This window comes from Fragaria vesca, linkage group LG6, assembly GCF_000184155.1.
Source record: "Fragaria vesca subsp. vesca linkage group LG6, FraVesHawaii_1.0, whole genome shotgun sequence".
Taxonomy (NCBI): domain Eukaryota; kingdom Viridiplantae; phylum Streptophyta; class Magnoliopsida; order Rosales; family Rosaceae; genus Fragaria; species Fragaria vesca.
This window is the reverse complement of record NC_020496.1, coordinates 21638683-21643985: the sequence shown is the minus strand read 5'-3', so window position 1 is coordinate 21643985 and position 5303 is coordinate 21638683.

Sequence of the window (5303 nt, the reverse complement as noted above, 5' to 3'; positions counted from 1 at the left end):
ACCAAGACATATGACTCATATAGTACAAATTGTAGTGTTGAATATGATAATCATATATGTCTTTGGAGCTGCCGATTGTTTCCTCTATAAGTGGATAGTAAGGATGATGGAAACTAGATGACTGATCACTGACTTCCGCACATTGATTATAGCCATAAACATTATAGCCATATTGATTGTTGCCTTCTTGGGATTCATTTGAGGTTCCAGTCCCACTACCTAAACTGATAGAATCAAAACTTAGCGCAACTGAAGCAACATCTTGATCATCATTTGAACCTCTAGTCCTCCTTCCATACATGGTATCCTCTTGCGCTCCATACCTAGTACTTCTATAGCCATGATCATGGGAGGCATGATCGTAATTTTTTTCAGATGAAAAATTGTTCAATCCACCAACTGTAGAAGATTGTCCATATACAAACCCGGTGCCAGTATTTCCACCACCTTTTCCGCTTCCACCATCTTCATCATCATCTGAACTATCTGGAGTTGTTATGCCGCCCCATGCATCATCACTGTCTAAATTATCTTCTGGGTTTCCAACAACTTCTTCAGATAATACCCTTTGTACGTTGATTCCATTGGCAGTTACAGTTTCAAGTCGAGACCACCACTCGTCATTGGGATATACCTCGAGGGAATTAGTTACTTCTCTTCCGGATAACATTTCAATTTTTTACAGATATTTTTTTAATATGTCAGTGATATATCGAAAATATCATAAATGTCGAAGATATTTCCTCAATATCGGAGATATTTCCTAAATATCGGTGATATTTGAGGATATTTCCTAAATATCGGAGAAATATCGTAGATACGGTGGAAGATAAGATATTGACCCCTAAAGATATATCGGTCCTTCAAAAAAAGGATATATCGGATATATCGCAGAGATTTTAATCCTTGTATATGATATCTGCATCCGACGAATGCTCTTGCTTATCGATCAAATCAACTGCACCCTTGAACACAGACCATTTTATAAGAACTTTGGTGGCTTTCCAAGCTTAATTTTCTTATTCACACAACCTTGGCTAAAAAAAAAAAAAAAAAAAAAAAAGAAATCATCAAAACATGAATGCATAAGCCACGTATGCATTTGTGCAGGTAAAAATAGTTTTTTCTTGACCTAATAGCGAGCAAAACTTACAGAAGTTTATCTCCTTTGAACTGAAATTGTGATTCATGCATCATCACCAGACCAATTGCTATTTATTTGGAGTATCAATGCTGTCGCTAAAGAGAGGTAAAAGTATCATTATTTTCGTTTATTTTTTTTGTCAGGTATTGTTGCCCAGCAAATCTGAAAAACATAAATATTATCAGGATCTTTAAAATATTGCAACTGGAATTTAAACATAAATATTACTGAAGCGATGGCTTTTCAACCAACATTTAAATTTTTCCCTCTGTGTTCGTAGTACAAGACTTCAGTGGATGACTCTCAATGAATAAGCAAAGAAATAGTGGTCAGGGCAGAGGAAAATTGAATGTTCATAATTATATATAGAGCATGCATTTCTACTCTGTAAGGGGTTTCTGTTGGATTTTGGTTTTGCAGGATAGGTATGAATATTGAATGTTCATAAATTGGTAGGATATGCGTGCTTTGATCTCTGTTAATGGCTTTTGAATGAATGCTTTCAGTTTCTTGGCTATGTTTCTGTCGGCTGGTTGATCTGGTAAAGATCACTGATAGGACAGAAAAGAAACAGAGGCAGGTTTAGATCAAAGCTAATCTGTAAATACGTTTCATGCATTTTAATGAAGAGGAGGCTGTCAGCAGGTTGAGAATTCAATTCAAAGTTTGAAGTTTCATCAATGGAGTATATCAAGAAATTTATAGCTCTCATCAGTAGTACTTACGATTGAATTTATATGAATTCTAGACTAAGTTGTTATCACATTTACTAGTATGAGCTTTATTGATTCATCTGGCTTATTGTGGATATTTCATTTCCCCCATTCATTAATAATTATAATGAATTTGCAGAACTGTGAACAAAATATCCCTGTACTTAGTTTTGTCCCTTAACGGCTTTCTATAAGCTGCAATTTTGGACATTAGAATATATAATTGTGGTACATTTCTACTGATCTTTCCATTATGTCACCACTGTGACAAAGCAAATGAAGACGTCGTTAGAGTAGTATTCTTTGCTAGTTGATGTTTGTTAGAATACATATACTTTATAGAAATATTCATCATTATTTCAGGACTTCTAGAGGCTTATTGTGATCAGCGGTTTAGGCTTCATGTTCTCCCTTATATTTGACAGTTTCATTAATGAAAGTTTGAGGACAGCCACACCAGCCGTTTATTAAAAATAATAATAATAATAATAATGACTTTTTATAAACACATAATATAATTAAATAATTAAATTTATAAGTAAAGTATTGGACTTTTGCTTTTTCTTTGAAACTGGGTGACTTATTTAATAAGGAGAAAACCCCCTGACTCGTTACAACGCTTAAAAAAAGAAAAACCAATTAAACAAAACCTCGAATTACATCAAATTAAGAAAAACCAAAAATACTACGACAAACAACAAAAATAGATGCAATAAAGCATCTGAGGGATGTAATTAAGCATTAGAAGAAGCACCGTATAGAAAAACCCGAGCTATTTACAAAGGTATCTACGATACGGTGCACCATACAAGCTGTCCTGGCTTCAAAAAAGCGGTGAGGTAACAGTTTCTAAGCGTGCTTATGTTTCTTTCTCTATTGGCGCTAACTACAAGGATAAAGTGTGGTGTGATGTTGTGCCTATGGATGCTTGCCACGTGTTGTTTGGGAGACCTTGGCAGTTTGATAGGAGTGTCTTGCATGATGGTCGGAAGAATACTGATAGCTTCATGTTCAACAACATTAAGATCACATTAGTAGTGCCCACTAGAGAACAATGTCCTAAACCCCAAGGCAAAAATGTGACTAATTTATTGTCCACGAGAAAATTTGTGGAGGAGGTAAAAGAAACAAGAATGATGTACATGTTGCTGGAAAGAGAATCTAAAGAAGAAGAAGCTCATGTACCTGAGCCGGTTCAAGAGAGGTACTTAAGGAGTATGAAGATGCATTTCCTGAAGAGATACCTACAGGGTTGCCCCCTGTTCGAGATATAGAACATCAAATAGACTTGATACCGGGTGCCTCCATACCTAACAAGCCTCATTGTAGGATGAGTCCTATGGAGCATGAGGAGTTGAGAAGACAGGTAGAGGAGCTATTGGAGAAGGGGCATATTCGAGAGAGCTTGAGTCTTTGTGCGGTGCCTGCTTTGCTCACTCCAAAAAGAAGGATGATTCATGGCGTATGTGCATCAACAGTAGAGCCATCAACAAGATTACGGTACGCTATCAGTTTCCTATTCCTCGTTTGGATGATTTGCTTGATCAGTTGAGTGGAGCTAAAGTTTTCAGTAAACTTGATCTTAAGAGTGGGTATCATTAAATTAGGATCAAAGAGGGTGATGAGTGGAAGACGGCCTTTAAAACCTTGTGTGAGTGGTTGGTGATGCCTTTTGGGATTTCTAATGCCTTAAATACTTTCATGAGGGCTATGAATCAGATGTTGTGACCCTTTATTGGTAAGTTCCTTGTGGTGTACTTTGATGACATACTCATCTATAGTGCTACACCAGAATTGCATATGGAACATTTAAGGGTGGTATTGGAAATTTTGAGGAGGGAGAAGTTCTATGCAAGCCTAAAGAAGTGTTCGTTCATGACTGACTGAAAATTATACAGCGCACCCGGGTGCGCCGCACACCCGGGTGTATCCAACGTCCATTTTGACCCGCCAAAAAAAAAAAAAAAAAAATTAAACGGTGGAGATGACGGGTACGCCGCGCACCCGGGTGCGCCGAATAGGCTCTCATGATTGACATCATTTTATTCTTGGGGTTTGTTGTGTCAAAGAAGGAATTAGTGTTGATCAATCAAAGGTACAAGTCATAAAAAAATTGGTCTATACTGCAAAACTGCATGAGATTCGGAGCTTTCATGGGTTGGTATCTTTTTATCGGAGATTCATTCCTTACTTTAGCACAATCATGGCTCCTATTACAGATTGTATGAGGGTAGGGAAATTAGTTGGAGCAATGAAGTAACTACAACATTTGAGGTGATTAAGTAGAAATTGACTACAGCTAGCTCCAGTTCTTATACTTTCAGATTTTAACAAACCATTTGAACACCATTGTGATGCTTCCAAGGTGGGTACTGGTGCCCTGTTGAGTCAGGAAGGAAGACCCGTGACTTTTTATAGTGAGAAGCTTGGGGGAGCTAAATTGAACTATATCACATATGACATGGAGTTTTATGCAGTTGTGCAAGGTTGAAACATTGGAGTTCTTATATGGCTTACCATGAATTTGTGTTATTTTCTGATCATGATGCTCTCAAGCATATCAATGCTCAGGATAAGCTTTCTTCTAGGCATGCTAAATGGGCAGCCTATCTTCAACAGTTAACCTTTTCGTTGAAGCACAAATCAGGAACTTTGAACAAAGTTGCGACTGCTTTGAGCAGGAAGACTAGCCTCCTTACCGTGGAGAAAACTCAAGTGCTAGGTTTTGACTCTGCAAAGGATCTTTTGGCAACTGATCCTTATTTCTCTACTATATATTGTTAAAGAGGTGGAAGCAAGTGCTAAAGGTGACTACTCTTTACATGATGGGTTTCTCATTAAGGGTAACCAATTGTGTATTCTGGATTGTAGCCTACGTCTTAAGATCATAATGGAGTTGCATAATGAAAGGCATGTGGAGCGCGACAATACTATACAATTAGTCTTGGGTTCATATTATTGGCCTATAATTCATAAGGAGGTTGCTAAGTATGTGAGAGGGTGTCACATATGCCAGATTTCTAAGGGTCAAGCTACTAATGTTGGTTTGTATATGCCATTGCTATCCCTGAACAACCTTGGGTTGATATTAGCATGGACTTTGTGCTAGGCCTTCCACGAATGCAACGAGGCTTAGATTCTATTTATGTGGTGGTTGATAGGTTCCCTAAAATGGCTCACTTTATCCCTTGTAAGAAGACTACTGATGTTGTGAGTGTGGCTCAGCTATTCTTCAAAGAGGTGTATAGACTGCATGGATTTCCTACTTCTGTTGTGTCTGACAGAGACATCAGGTTTTTTAGCCATTTTGGGAGGTGCTTATGGAAGTTAGCTGGAACCAAATTGAACTTTAGCAGTGCTTATCATCCTCAACAAATGGGCAGGGCGGAGCCAGAACTGTAAGTTTAAGGGGGCCGAGATATAAAATCGAAAAAAAGATATGTAAA